This window comes from Ranitomeya variabilis, chromosome 2 (genome assembly GCF_051348905.1).
Source record: "Ranitomeya variabilis isolate aRanVar5 chromosome 2, aRanVar5.hap1, whole genome shotgun sequence".
Lineage (NCBI taxonomy): Eukaryota > Metazoa > Chordata > Amphibia > Anura > Dendrobatidae > Ranitomeya > Ranitomeya variabilis.
The window spans coordinates 370,464,410-370,480,097 of NC_135233.1; positions in this window are offsets into that span (position 1 = coordinate 370,464,410).

Genomic DNA, 15,688 nt, shown 5'->3' on the forward strand with positions numbered 1-15,688 from the left:
TCAATATGCCTCCGTGCATATACTGAAAAGACCATGCAGCGCCCCCTACTTGTAACAGGGGTCACTGCATCACGCTACCCACAAATACAAAGCTCCAAATCTCCATAAAATAACAATTCTGGAACATCTTTTCTTAGAAATGTAGATAATTTTGTTAGTCTGTTATAAATTGGGTGTTACCAATTGTGTGTGCCCCTGTAATGTCTGACATTGTCCTATCAGAGCTGTGTGTAGGGACGCATCAAATTGATTGTTGGTAATTAATTCATCATTATCCAAACCTGCCCTATCTTGACTGTTGTTCAAACCCCAAATTGGGTGGGATTCATGCTAATTAGAATTAAAATGGAGCTAGGGTGGTGCTTAAATGTTCTGCAAATCGGGACTCAAAAAGTTGGGAAGTATATACGCCCATGTTTCTCTGGCACATCCCACAGACGCCTCTTTGGTTAAAATTCTGAGAATTTGAGGCAATACCTTCATCTCTTTGTCTTGTTTCTCAGCCCTTTCCTGGACAATATTTCTTTATCCGGCTAAAAGAGGCCCTGCCATTAAGGAATCCCACCACCACAAAGGGGACACTTGGTGTGTACAATGTAAGGTAGGTGTTACGTGTCACAGACACATGATGTTAGAAGTCAAAAGTTTCCCAGCAGGATGTTGACCAGACACACTTTCCCCGCCATACTGTGCCCTGCCATAGCGCATCCCGGTGCCATCTTATCCCCAGATACTTGGTGCATGCACAGCTGGATGTCCACATGATGGAAACATGATTCATCAGACCACCTTCCTTCATTTTTCCATGAGTTTTGTTTTGATCTTCACTCACTCATTTTGGGCACCTTAGACCTCCAATGTAGATGATTATGTGACTTGTCCACAATAACTTTGCCCCATACGCAACAATTTGTGATGCTCTGCACGTTCCTACACCTTTCTATCCTAGCTGGCAGAAACTTTTTAGCTATTTGTGCCACAAGTAGATCTTTTGTGAGATAAGGCTAGGTAGGCTAGCCATCATTGCCCATACACGTGAACGAGCATTGGGTGCCCACCACTGTTTTTCCTTCCTTGGATCACTTTTGCCATTTAGTAACCATTGGATTGGACCCTGGGAGCACCTTACAAATCCCGACACTTGGTACTGGCTGGACATCTGGGTCAGAGGGTCTCCTATTTGGCTCTGATTCTTCTGTTCTCCCTTTTTTTTTCTGCTTTCAATACAATAGCTTTAAAACTGAATGTTTAGTTGCTGCCTCATATATACCACAAAACCAAATTAATATAGGTTGATCGACAAGCAAATTGTAGAACCGCGTTCACTTAGTAAACACTGTTTTTGATCAAAGAAGCATAAAAGTCATCCTACATCGACAATGTGTACCCCAGTCGGGACGGTCCTATCCTCTAATATTAAAACCTCACCTTGTGTCAGGTGACCTCAGTTTTACATTGGAGTCGTCTGACACAAGGTGAGGTTTTACAATGAGGTCGTCTGTGACAAGTTTTATTAGAGAATAGGGCCATAGGCGGGATAACTTTTACATTTTTTTTTTTTAAACAAAAATAGTGTTTCTAAGCACCCTATGTCATTTATATGTACAATTACTATTTACTTATCTACTGCAGGGTATATTCTCTATTTGTTTCTATCTTTGGTTTTCTCTAATAAATACCACCCCCAATAGGCGCCATTGTCAACAGATAATTAATGTTCTTTTCTTCACCTGCCAGAGGTTTTAGGATGGGACGATACCGCAACTTTGGTAGCAACGTGTCTTTTGGCCAACGTTCACCAGATGTCGTTGCTACATCACAAATAGGGTCATATTGCGACTCTGAGGGAATTGGGACTGCGAGAAGCAAGTTTCAATAAATCCAACGCGCTTGGACATTTTGTGACTTACCTGTCGCAGGTGTGAATCTCAAGGCCGAAATGCGACCCTATTTCACTTTTATGGCGCGGTGATGTAACAGCGACACTTAGCAAACTTTTATGTAGCACCAGCCTTAATGTTATGGCTGATCAATGTACATTGTGAGGGGACCAGTTTTTCTCTTACAAGTTTGTCTGTTATTCCATTTCTTTTGGCTTCGCACCCAGAACACTGATCCCTGTAAGAACCTAGCAACACCCCTGTTTTATATTCCGTCGGTGTCCTGCCTGAACGTCTCCACACAATGAAAGTTTATTTTCTCAAGAAATGGGGTGGAAACATGGCAATGGATTTCCAAGGAATGTTACCTAAGACAGAAGGAGGATGATTTAATGTGTTCAGATCACTTTTGTTTTGGGTGTTATGTACCACACTTATATAAATCTCTATAAATATGTGAAAGCTTTGTCAGCACAGGCTCGAGCTGCTGGTTGTTAAGGATACTCGGCCTAACAACTACAGCCATTTCTACTGCATTGTTAGGCAGCATGTCCATAGCAACCAGGCAGAACTGGCTCTCAGCTTCTTATAAAGAAGTGACGTTAATGGGTACAGAGGAATGAAATGGCAAAATAGTAAAAATGTTCTTCCATCAGGGGGAGTGATGTTACGTCCGAAGGCAATAAAGGAGATCTCTTTACCAGGTATCACGTACCACACAACACACTTCACACTCCAGTCCACCAGGGGGAGCTATGCTCCTATTTATTAGGGCACTCTTCACAATTAGGTAAAACTGGTGGTCTGGCTAGGAAGATAGGCAGAAGCTGGCTGGGCTTCACTCAGTGAGCTGCTATCTGAGCTCGGCTCAGGTAGTTGGTCCCTGACAGGGGTGGGATCCTGTCAGAGGCCTAGACAGAAGGCCACGGAGCTGTGCCTGCCTACCGATGCGGCAGCATCCTAAGAAAGAGACAAGAACAGCGGATTGTATTGTAGAGGGTGAGAAACTAAGTCATAGCAAAAGGAGAGGAAACCAGAAGGAGTTCTGCCCTACACAGGCTGCCTCCTTCTGAGGCGCAGGATCCGGTAGCCGGAACACCGAGGGAGCAATCGTCTCCATGCCTTGCTCCAGAGACCGGAAGGACATGTAATTCCATCTTACCTGCCCGACCTATACTCAGGAGGCATGGTGGCAACTTGTGGGGGCTGGGGCGTGCTAGAGTCCCTGTAAAAAGCCTCAGGCCATCAGTCATACGGGTTTGTCCTATCCTTACCATCAGGGGGACAAAGAGAGAGACATAACATTTACAACAGTTGTGAGGACCTTATGAGAAGCTCAGCAGTAAGGTACTACAATACCCAGGCGCTAGAGGAAGGCTACTGATTTCCACCTGGATAGGGGGACTCTGGATTTGCCTTCGGACCGGCCGGACTCTGCCTGCCCTGTGATCTAGTGCTCTGAACTGTAGATGCTAAAGCCTTCAGTAAAAAGGTAAAGAGACTGCAACCTTGTGTCCTTGTTCTTCACTGCGCCTCTCACCATCCACCATCTACACACTGGGAAGCCCTGGGGATACACTTCACCTGTGGGAAGGTATACCATCTAGCTGCCATAACATCACCCCAGTGGACCCCTTAAAGCAGCGTCGGTCACCCTGACCGAATACCACAGGTGGCGTCACGAACATTTCCCCTTTAAAGACCTTTCCCTTTTACATGGACGTCCCTAGGGCCACGGACCGAGTCAGCCCCCGTGACATCCCCCCGAGAACCGAAGGACCCAGCTCTGAGTACCCCACTGTCCTACACGGGGGCGATCCAATAACAGTCCACAATTTGCCAGGACCATCACAAGTTTTTGGAAGTGACCCCAGCTATAAGTGTCTATTGCCATGTGCAGTCCTGGGACAGGACTTAAAGGGACACTGTCACCCCCTCCAGCCGTTAGAAACTAAAAGAGCCACCTTGTGCAGCAGTAATGCTGCATTCTGACAAGGTGGCTCTTTTAGTTATTGGTGCAGTTAAAGCCAAAATAAAGCATTTTATAATTTCGCCAAAATACCTGTCTTTAGCCAGGGAGGCAGGTCTTAACCCCCCTGCTGAAAACGCCACACTGCCATCATTCAAATCTTCTTCGGCGCCGGGCGCCGCCCCCTCCGCGCTGTTTTCCAATGAAATCCGGCGCCTGCGCTGTTTAGTACTGGCTGGTGCAGGCGCAGTGAGCTCTGGCCGTCTGACCTCCGATGCAGTCTTGCAGACTGCGCCTGTGCGGCCGCCCTGCTTGTGAATCCCAGACCCGCAGTGTGTTATGCATTATGCAGAGTGCGGGTCTGGGATTCACAAGCAGGGCGGCCGCACAGGCGCAGTCTGCGAGACTGCATCTGAGGTCAGACGGCCAGAGCTCACTGCGCCTGCCCCAGCCAGTACTAAACAGCGCAGGCGCCGGATTTAATTGGAAAACACCGCGGAGGGGGCGGCGCCCGGCGTCGAAGAAGATTTGAATGACGGCAGTGCGGCGTTTGCAGCAGGGGGGTTAAGACCTGCCTCCCTGGCTAAAGACAGGTATTTTGGCAAAATTATAAAACGCTTTATTTTGGCTTTAACTGCACCAATAACTAAAAGAGCCACCTTGTCAGAATGCAGCATTACTGCTGCACAAGGTGGCTCTTTTAGTTTCTAAGGGCTGGAGGGGGTGACAGTGTCCCTTTAAAAGGAGTATATCCATCTCCAAGATCCTATCTAAATAAATAGTAGGCGTAGTAATAATAATTAGCAAATGCCTCCAATTAAAAATGTAGCATAGTTTTTCTGGTTTGCCATGTCACTTACCCCATTTGCAGGCCATTGCAGTAGCTTAGGTATCTATGGTTACCACCACTCATAGCGACAGTTAGCTGTAGGTGGTCATAACTATGGATACCTGTCACTATATGAGTGGTCGTAAATAGTGATGAGCAAAGAGCATTGTTGCTCGGGTCTCCTCGAGCATGCTCGGGTGGTCTTCGAGTATTTGTAAGTGCTCAGAGATGTAGTTTTTGTCAACGCAGCTGCATGATTTATGGCTGTTAGACAGCTTGAATACATGTGGGGATTCCCTATAGCAACCAGGCAACCCCCACATGTACTCAACCCTCTAGACATAAATTGACATATTTGTATTTTTTTTATTTTTTAACCCCCCTTTCTGTCATCGGACGTACTATTCCGTCCATGTGGGGTGGGCCCTACTTCCCAAGGACGGAATAGTACGTCCAGCGCGATCAGCCGCGCTCACGGGGGGAGCGCGGCCGATCACAGCCGGGTGTCAGCTGACTATCGCAGCTGACATCCGACACTATGTGCCAGGAACGGACCGCCCCCGGCACATTAACCCCGCCACACTGCGATCAAACATGATCAAACATCAAAAACTTCCCTGGGACGATCGGTACAAGGCGATGTGCTCACCTTGTACCGAGCGTCTCCTCCCTGCAGTCCCCGGATCCAAAATGGCCGCGGGGCTGCATCCGGGTCCTGCAGGGAGGTGGCTTCACAGCGCCTGCTCAGAGCAGGTGCCGGGAAGCCTCCCTGCTGTGCTGTGTGATCGCCGATCTGACACAGTGCACAGCAAAGTGTCAGATCGGCGATCTGTCACTTTACTGTGATGTCCCCCCCGGGGCAAAGTAAAAATGTAAAAAAAAAAATAAAATTCCTAAATAAATAATAATAATAAAAAAAATATTGTTCCAATAAATACATTCCTTTAGCTAAATAAAAATAAAAAAACAATAAAAGTACACATATTTAGTATTGCCGCGTCCATAATGACCCGACCTATAAAACTGTCCCACTAGTTAACCCCTTCAGTGAACACCGTAAAAAAAAAAAAAAAAAAAAAAAAAAACGAGGCAAAAAACAACGCTTTATTATCATGCCGCCGAACAAAAAGTGGAATAACATGCGATCAAAAAGACGGAAATAAATAACCATGGTACCGCTGAAAACTTCATCTTGTCCCACAAAAAACGAGCCACCATACAGCATCATCAGCAAAAAATGTAAAAAGTTATAGTTCTCAGAATAAAGCGATGCAAAAATAATTATTTTTTCTATAAAATAGTTTTTATCGTATAAAAGCGCCAAAACATAAAAAAAGATATAAATGAGGTATCGCTGTAATCGTACTGACCCGAAGAATAAAACTGCTTTATCCATTTTACCAAAAGCGGAACGGTATAAGCGCCCCCCCAAAAGAAATTCATGAATAGCTGGTTTTTGGTCATTCTGCCTCACAAAAATCGGAATAAAAAGCGATCAAAAAATGTCACGTGCCCGAAAATGTTACCAATAAAAATGTCAACTCGTCCAGCAAAAAACAAGACCTCACATGACTCAGTGGACCAAAATATGGAAAAATTATAGCACTCAAAATGTGGTAACGCAAAAAACATTTTTTGCAATAAAAAGCGTCTTTTAGTGTGTGACGGCTGCCAATCATAAAAATCCGCTAGAAAACCTGCTATAAATAGTAAATCAACCCCCCCTTCATCCCCCCCTTAGTTACGAAAAATTAAAAAATTAAAAAAATGTATTTATTTCCATTTTCCCATTAGGGTTAGGGCTAGGGTTAGGGCTAGGGTTAGGGCTACAGTTAGGGTTAGGGTTGGGGCTAAAGTTAGGGTTGGGGCTAAAGTTAGGGTTTGGGTTTGGATTACATTTACAGTTGGGAATAGGGTTGGGATTAGGGTTAGTGGTGTGTCAGGGTTAGGGGTGTGGTTAGGGTTACAGTTGAGATTAGGGTTAGGGGTTTCAGTTATAATTTCTGGGTTTCCACTGTTTAGGCACATCAGGGGCTCTCCAAATGTGACATTGCGTCCGATCTCAATTCCAGCCAATTCTGTGTTGAAAAAGTAAAACAGTGCTCCTTCCTTTCCGAGCTCTCCTGTGCGCACAAACAGGGGTTTACCCCAACATATGGGGTATCAGCGTACTCAGGACACATTGGACAACAACTTTTGGGGTCCAATTTCTCATGTTACTCTTGGGAAAATACAAAACTGGGGGCTAAAAAACAATTTTTGTGTAAAAAAAAATATTTTTTATTTTCACGGCTCTGCGTTATAAACTGTAGTGAAACACTTGGGGGTTCAAAGTTCTCACAACACATCTAGATAAGTTCCTTGGGGGGTCTAGTTTCCAATATGGGGTCACTTGTGGGGGGTTTCTACGGTTTAGGTACATAAGGAGCTCTGCAAATGCAACGTGACGCCTGCAGACCATTCCATCTAAGTCTGCATTCCAAATGACGCTCCTTCCCTTCCGAGCTCTGCCATGCACCCAAACGGTGGTTCCTCCCCACATATTGGGTATCAGCGTACTCAGGACAAATTGGACAACAACTTTTGTGGTTCATTTTACACTGTTTCCCTTGGAAAAATACAAAACTGGGGGCTAAAAAATAATTTTTGTGGAAAAAAAGGATTTTTATTTTCACGGCTCTGCGTTATAAACTGTAGTGAAACGCTTGGGGGTTCAAAGTTCTCACAGCACATCTAGATAAGTTCCTTGGGGGGTCTAGTTTCCAATATGGGGTCACTTGTGGGGGGTTTCTACGGTTTAGGAACATTAGGGGCTCTGCAAATGCAACGTGACGCCTGCAGACCATTCCATCTAAGTCTGCATTCCAAATGGCGCTCCTTCCCTTCCGAGCTCTCCCATGCGCCCAAACGGTGGTTCCCCCCCCCATATGGGGTATCAGCATACTCAGGACAAATTGGACAACAACTTTTGGGGTCCAATATCTCCTGTTACCCTTGGGAAAATACAAAACTGAGGGCTAAAAAATAATTTTTGTGGGGAAAAAAAATAATTTTTATTTTCATGGCTCTGCGTTATAAACTGTAGTGAAACACTTGGGGGTTCAAAGCTCTCACAACACATCTAGATGAGTTCCTTAGGGGGTCTACTTTCCAAAATGGTGTCACTTGTGGGGGGTTTCAATGTTTAGGCACATCAGTGGCTCTCCAAACGCAACATAGCGTCCCATCTCAATTCCAGCCAATTTTGCTTTGAAAAGTCAAATGGCGCTCCTTCCCTTCCGAGCTCTGCCATGCGCCCAAACAGTGGTTTACCCCCACATATGAGGTATCAGCGTATGCAGGACAAATTGGACAACAATTTTTGGGGTCCAATTTCTTCTCTTACCCATGGAAAAATAAAAAATTGGGGGCGAAAATATCATTTTTGTGAAAAATATGATTTTTTATTTTTACGACTCTGCATTATATACTTCTGTGAAGCACTAGGTGGGTCAAAATGCTCACCACACATCTAGATAAGTTCCTTAGGGGGTCTACTTTCCAAAATGGTGTCACTTGTGGGGGGTTTCAATGTTTAGGCACATCAGGGGCTCTCCAAACACAACATGGCGTCCCATCTCAATTCCAGTCAATTTTGCATTGAAAAGTCAAACGGCGCTCCTTCCCTTCCGAGCTCTCCCTTTGTTGTGAACTCTATTTTTGGGCTCCCTCTAGTGGTCACAAGTGGTACTGTGTAGTGTTGTCTTTCTGCAGGTTGGCAGCATCAGCTGGTTCGTTATCCTTGGTTGGTTTCCTATTTAGCTCACCTGGATACTCAGTTCCTTGCCTGCTCTCAATGTATTCAGTGCTCTTCAGATTCCTTGTGACTACCTTGCTCCCAGTCTCTCCAAGACAAGCTAAGTTTTTGTTTGTTTATTTTTTGATTATCAGCATTCATCATGTTTCTTGTCCAGCTTGCTAAAATGTGATTTCCTCTTTTGCTTGTTGCTCTAGGGGACTGAGTTTCTCCCCCCACACCGTTAGTTGGTGCGGGGGTTCTTGAAATCTCAGTGTGGATATTTTGTAAGGGTTTTTTACTGACCGCACAGACCCCTTTTCTATTTTCTGCTATCTAGTATTAGTGGGCCTCATTTGCTGAATCTGCTTTCACCCCTGTGTATGTGCCTTCCTCTTACCTCACCGTTATTATTTGTTGGGGGCTTCTATATCTTTGGGGATTATTTCTCTGGAGGCAAGTGAGGTCTTTCTTTCTCTCTAGGGGTAGTTAGTTCCTCAGGCTGGCTCGAGACGTCTAGGATTTTAGTCACGTTCACCGGCTACCTTTAGTGTGTTGGATAGGTTCAGATTTGCGGTCAGTCCAGTTTACCATCTCCCTAGAGCTTGTCCTATGTTTTGTTACTTAGCTGGAGTATTTTGTGATCCTCAACCACTAAGGATCATAACAGTAGAGCAGGCCAAAAAGTGTTTAATGCATCGCAGAAGTGGGATAAAAAGAAGACCTGAGTACATTTTTTTTCCTCCCGCTTTTCCTTTGCTGCAGTCTGTTTAGCTTCTTTCATCCCCTTGAACTCTGGGTGGTTTTGAGCTCAGCTGCAGACATGAATGTTCAGACTCTGACTTCTAGTGTGGATCATCTTGCTGCACGGGTGCAAAGTATTCAGGATTTTGTTATTCATAGCCCTATGTCAGAACCAAAGATACCCATTCCTGAGTTGTTTTCCAGAGATAGATCTAGGTTTCTAAATTTTAAGAATAATTGTAAGTTATTTCTATCTCTGAGACCTCGTTCCTCTGGTGATTCCGCTCAACAAGTTAAAATTGTTATCTCCTTGTTGCGTGGCGACCCTCAAGATTGGGCTTTCTCTCTGGCGCCAGGAGATCCTGCATTGCTTAATGTAGATGCATTTTTTCTGGCTCTTGGACTGCTTTATGAGGAGCCTAATCTTGAGAATCAGGCAGAAAAAGCGTTGCTGGCCATCTCTCAAGGTCAGGATGAAGCAGAGGTGTATTGTCAAAAATTTCGGAAATGGTCGGTGCTTACTCAATGGAATGAGTGTGCCCTGGCTGCAAATTTCAGAGAAGGTCTTTCTGAGGCCAATAAGAATGTTATGGTGGGGTTTCCCACCCCCCACAAGTCTGAGTGATTCTATGGCTTTAGCCATTCAGGTTGATCGGCGTTTGCGGGAGCGCAAATCTGCTCATCCTTTGGCGGTATTTTCTAAACAGAGACCTGAGTCTATGCAATGTGACTGAACTCTGACCAGAATTGAGCGACAAAGTCATAGACGTCAAAATGGGTTGTGCTTTTACTGTGGTGATTCTACTCATGTTATCTCAGCATGCTCTAAACGCTTAAAAAAATCGCTAAACCTGTCACCATTGGTACTATGCAGCCTAAATTTATTTTGTCTGTTACTTTGATTTGTTCTTTGTCGTCCTACCCGGTTATGGCTTTTGTGGATTCGGGTGCTGCCCTGAATCTGATGGATTTGTCGTTTGCCAGGCGCTGTGGTTTTGTCCTGGAGCCTTTGGAATTTCCTATTCCTCTGAGGGGAATTGATGCTACGCCATTGGCTGAGAATAAGCCTCAGTATTGGACGCAAATGACCATGTGCATGACTCCCGTACATCAGGAGGTGATTCGCTTTCTTGTTCTGCATAATTTGCATGATGTTGTCGTTTTGGGTCTGCCATGGCTGCAGGCTCATAATCCAGTTTTAGATTGGAAAGCTATGTCTGTGTCAAGTTGGGGTTGTCAGGGAATTAATGGCGATGCTCCGTTGGTGTCTATTGCTTCTTCCACTCCTTCTGAGGTCCCTGAGTTTTTGTCTGACTACCAGGATGTATTTGATGAGCCCAGGTCCAGTGCCCTGCCCCCTCATAGGGATTGTGACTGTGCTATAAATTTAATTCCTGGTAGTAAATTCCCTAAGGGACGACTTTTTAATCTGTCTATACCAGAGCATGCCGCGATGCGGAATTATATAAAGGAGTCTTTGGAGAAGGGACATATTCGCCCATCCTCTTCCCCTCTTGGTGCAGGATTTTTTTTTGTGGCCAAGAAGGATGGTTCTTTGAGACCTTGTATAGATTATCGTCTTGTGAATAAAATCACAGTCAAATTTCAGTATCCTTTACCACTATTGTCTGATTTGTTTTCTCGGATTAAGGGTGCCAGTTGGTTCACCAAGATAGATCTCCGTGGTGCGTATAACCTTGTGCGCATTAAGCAGGGAGATGAATGGAAAACAGCATTTAATACGCCTGAAGGCCATTTTGAGTACTTGGTCATGCCTTTTGGACTCTCTAATGCTCCTTCTGTGTTTCAGTCCTTCATGCATGACATTTTCCGAGAATATCTGGATAAATTTATGATTGTTTATCTGGATGACATTTTGGTCTTTTCTGATGATTGGGAGTCCCATGTGAAGCAGGTCAGGATGGTGTTTCAGGTCCTGCGTGCTAATGCTTTATTTGTGAAGGGCTCAAAATGCCTCTTCGGAGTACAGAAGGTCTCCTTTTGGGGTTTTATTTTTTCTCCTTCTACTGTGGAGATGGACCCAGTTAAGGTCCAGGCTATTCATGACTGGACTCAGCCCACGTCTGTTAAGAGTCTTTAGAAGTTCTTGGGTTTTGCTAATTTTTACCGTCGTTTCATCGCTAATTTTTCTAGCGTGGTTAAACCTTTGACGGATTTGACCAAGAAGGGTTCTGATGTGACTAATTGGTCTCCTGCGGCCGTGGAGGCCTTTCGGGAGCTGAAGCACCGGTTTTCTTCAGCTCCAGTCTTATGTCAGCCAGATGTCTCCCTCCCCTTCCAGGTCGAGGTTGATGCTTCTGAGATTGGAGCAGGGGCTGTTTTGTCTCAGAGAAGCTCTGATGGCTCTGTGATGAAGCCATGTGCTTTCTTTTCAAGAAAGTTTTCGCCTGCCGAGCGGAATTATGATGTTGGTAATCGGGAGTTGTTGGCTATGAAGTGGGCATTTGAGGAGTGGCGACATTGGCTCGAAGGAGCTAAACATCGTGTGGTGGTCTTGACTGATCACAAAAATCTGATTTACCTTGAATCTGCCAAGCGCCTGAATCCTAGACAGGCTCGTTGGTCGTTGTTTTTCTCCCGTTTCAACTTCGTGGTCTCATACCTGCCTGGTTCGAAGAACGTGAAAGCTGATGCACTTTCTAGGAGTTTTGTGCCTGACTCTCCGGGAGTTTCTGAGCCGGCTGGTATTCTCAGAGAGGGAGTGATTTTGTCTGCCATTTCCCCAGATTTGCGACTAGTGCTGCAATTTCAGGCGGATAGACCTGACCGTTGTCCACCAGAGAGACTGTTTGTCCCGGATAGATGGACCAGCAGAGTTATTTCCGAGGTTCATTCTTCGGTGTTGGCGGGTCATCCTGGGATTTTTGGTACCAGAGATTTGGTGGCTAGGTCCTTCTGGTGGCCTTCCTTGTCGCGGGATGTGCGTTCCTTTGTGCAGTCTTGTGGGATTTGTGCTCGGGCTAAGCCTTGCTGTTCTCGTGCCAGCGGTTTGCTTTTGCCTTTGCCTATTCCGAAAAGGCCTTGGACGCACATTTCCATGGATTTTATTTCGGATCTTCCAGTATCTCAGAAAATGTCTGTCATCTGGGTGGTGTGTGATCGTTTTTCCAAGATGGTCCATTTGGTGCCCTTGCCTAAGTTGCCTTCTTCCTCCGATTTGGTTCCTCTATTTTTTCAGAATGTGGTTCGCTTGCACGGCATTCCTGAAAATATTGTGTCTGATAGAGGATCCCAGTTTGTGTCCAGGTTTTGGCGGACTTTTTGTGCTAAGATGGGCATTGATTTGTCTTTTTCGTCGGCCTTCCATCCTCAGACTAATGGCCAAACCGAGCGAACTAATCAGACGTTGGAAACTTATTTGAGATGTTTTGTTTCTGCTGATCAGGATGATTGGGTGACTTTTTTGCCATTGGCCGAGTTTGCCCTTAATAATCGGGCTAGTTCTGCTACTTTGGTTTCGCCTTTTTTTCTGCAATTCTGGTTTCCATCCTCGTTTTTCCTCGGGTCAGGTTGAGCCTTCTGACTGTCCTGGGGTGGATTCTGTGGTGGATAGGTTGCAGCAGATTTGGAACCATGTGGTGGACAATTTGAGGTTGTCACAGGAGAAGGCTCAGCGCTTTGCCAACCGCCGCCGCGGGTGGGTCCCCGACTTCGTGTTGGGGATTTGGTGTGGCTGTCTTCTCGGTATGTTCCTATGAAGGTCTCCTCTCCTAAATTCAAGCCTCGCTTCATCGGTCCTTATGTGATCTTGGAAATCCTTAACCCGGTGTCTTTTCGTTTGGATCTCCCAGCATCGTTTGCCATTCATAATGTGTTCCATAGGTCTTTGTTGCGGAGGTATGTGGTACCTGTGGTTCCTTCTGTTGAGCCTCCTGCTCCGGTGCTGGTCGAGGGCGAATTGGAGTACGTGGTGAAGATTTTGGATTCTCGTGTCTCTAGACGGAGGCTTCAATATTTGGTTAAGTGGAAGGGCTATGGTCAGGAGGATAATTCCTGGGTTGTCGCCACTGATGTTCATGCGGCCGATTTGGTTCGTGCCTTCCACGCGGCTCATCCTGATCGCCCTGGGGGTCTTGATGAGGGTTCGGTGACCCCTCCTCAAGGGGGGGGTACTGTTGTGAACTCTATTTTTGGGCTCCCTCTAGTGGTCACAAGCGGTACTGTGTAGTGTTGTCTTTCTGCAGGTTGGCAGCATCAGCTGGTTCGTTATCCTTGGTTGGTTTCCTATTTAGCTCACCTGGATACTCAGTTCCTTGCCTGCTCTCAATGTATTCAGTGCTCTTCAGATTCCTTGTGACTACCTTGCTCCCAGTCTCTCCAAGACAAGCTAAGTTTTTGTTTGTTTATTTTTTGATTATCAGCATTCATCATGTTTCTTGTCCAGCTTGCTAAAATGTGATTTCCTCTTTTGCTTGTTGCTCTAGGGGACTGAGTTTCTCCCCCCACACCGTTAGTTGGTGCGGGGGTTCTTGAAATCTCAGTGTGGATATTTTGTAAGGGTTTTTTACTGACCGCACAGACCCCTTTTCTATTTTCTGCTATCTAGTATTAGTGGGCCTCATTTGCTGAATCTGCTTTCACCCCTGTGTATGTGCCTTCCTCTTACCTCACCATTATTATTTGTTGGGGGCTTCTATATCTTTGGGGATTATTTCTCTGGAGGCAAGTGAGGTCTTTCTTTCTCTCTAGGGGTAGTTCGTTCCTCAGGCTGGCTCGAGACGTCTAGGATTTTAGTCACGTTCACCGGCTACCTTTAGTGTGTTGGATAGGTTCAGATTTGCGGTCAGTCCAGTTTAACATCTCCCTAGAGCTTGTCCTATGTTTTGTTACTTAGCTGGAGTATTTTGTGATCCTCAACCACTAAGGATCATAACACCCTTGCACCCAAACAGTGGTTTACCCCCACATGTGGGGTATCAGCCTACTCAGGACAAATTGTACAACAACTTTTGGAGTCCAATTTCTTCTCTTACCCTTGGGAAAATAAAACATTGGGGGCAAAAAGATCATTTTTGTGAAAAAATATGATTTTTTATTTTTACGGCTCTGCATTATAAACTTCTGTGAATCACTTAATGGGCCAAAGTGCTCACCACATATCTAGATAAGTTCCTTAGGGGCTCTACTTTCCAAAATGGTGTCACTTGTGGGGGGTTTCAATGTTTAGTCACATCAGGGGCTCTCCAAACGCAACATGGCGTCCTATCTGAATTTTAGTCAATTTTGCATTAAAAAGTCAAATGGCGCTCCTTCGCTTCTGAGCTCTGCCATGCGCCCAAACAGTGGTTTACCCCCACATATGGGGTATTGGCGTACTCAGGACAAATTGTACAACAACTTTTGGGGTCCATTTTCTCCTGTTACCCTTTGTAAAATAGAACAAATTGGAGCTGAAGTAAATTTTTTGTGTAAAAAAGTTAAATGTTCATTTTTATTTAAACATTCCAAAAATTCCTGTGAAACACCTGAAGGGTTAATAAACTTCTTGAATGTGGTTTTGAGCACCCTGAGGGGTTCAGTTTTTAGAATGGTGTCACACTTGGGTATTTTCCATCATATAGACCCCTCAAAGTGACTTCAAATGAGATGTGGTCCCTAAAATAAAATGGTGTTGTAAAAATGAGAAATTGCTGATCAACTTTTAACCATTATAACTCCCTAACAAAAAACATTTTGGTTCCAAAATTGTGCTGATGTAAAATAGATATGTGGGAAATGTTACTTATTAAGTATTTTGTGTGACATATCTCTGTGATTTAATTGTATAAAAATTCAAAGTTGGAAATTTGCTAAATTTTCCAAATTTTCGCCAAATTTCCATTTTCTTCACAAATAAACGCAGGTAATATCAAAGAAATGTTACCACTAACATGAAGTACAATATGTCACGAGTAGTGTTGAGCATTCCGATACCGCAAGTATCGGGTATCGGCCGATACTTGCGGGTCCGGAATTCCGATACCGAGATCCGATACTTTTGTGGTATCGGGTATCGGTATCGAAACAACATTAATGTAATAATGTGTAAAAGAAAGAATTAAAATAAAAAATATTGCTATACTCACCTCTCCGACGCAGCCTGGACCTCACCGAGGGAACCGGCAGCGTTCTTTGCTTAAAATTCGCGCGTTTACTTCCTTCCGTGACGTCACGGCTTGTGATTGGTCGCGTGCCGCCCATGTGGCCGCGACGCGACCAATCACAGCAAGCCGTGACGTAATTTCAGATCCTTCAGGATTTTAAAATTACGTTCTGGCTTGTGATTGGTCGCGTCGCGGTCACATGGGCGACGCGACCAATCACAAGCCGTGACGTCACGGGAGGCAGGAAACGCGCGTATTTTAAAATGCGCGCGTGTCCTGCCTCCCGTGACGTCACGGCTTGTGATTGGTCGCGTCGCCCATGTGACCGCGACGCGACCAATCACAAGCCGGAACGTAATTTTAAAATCCTGAAGGACCTGAAATTAC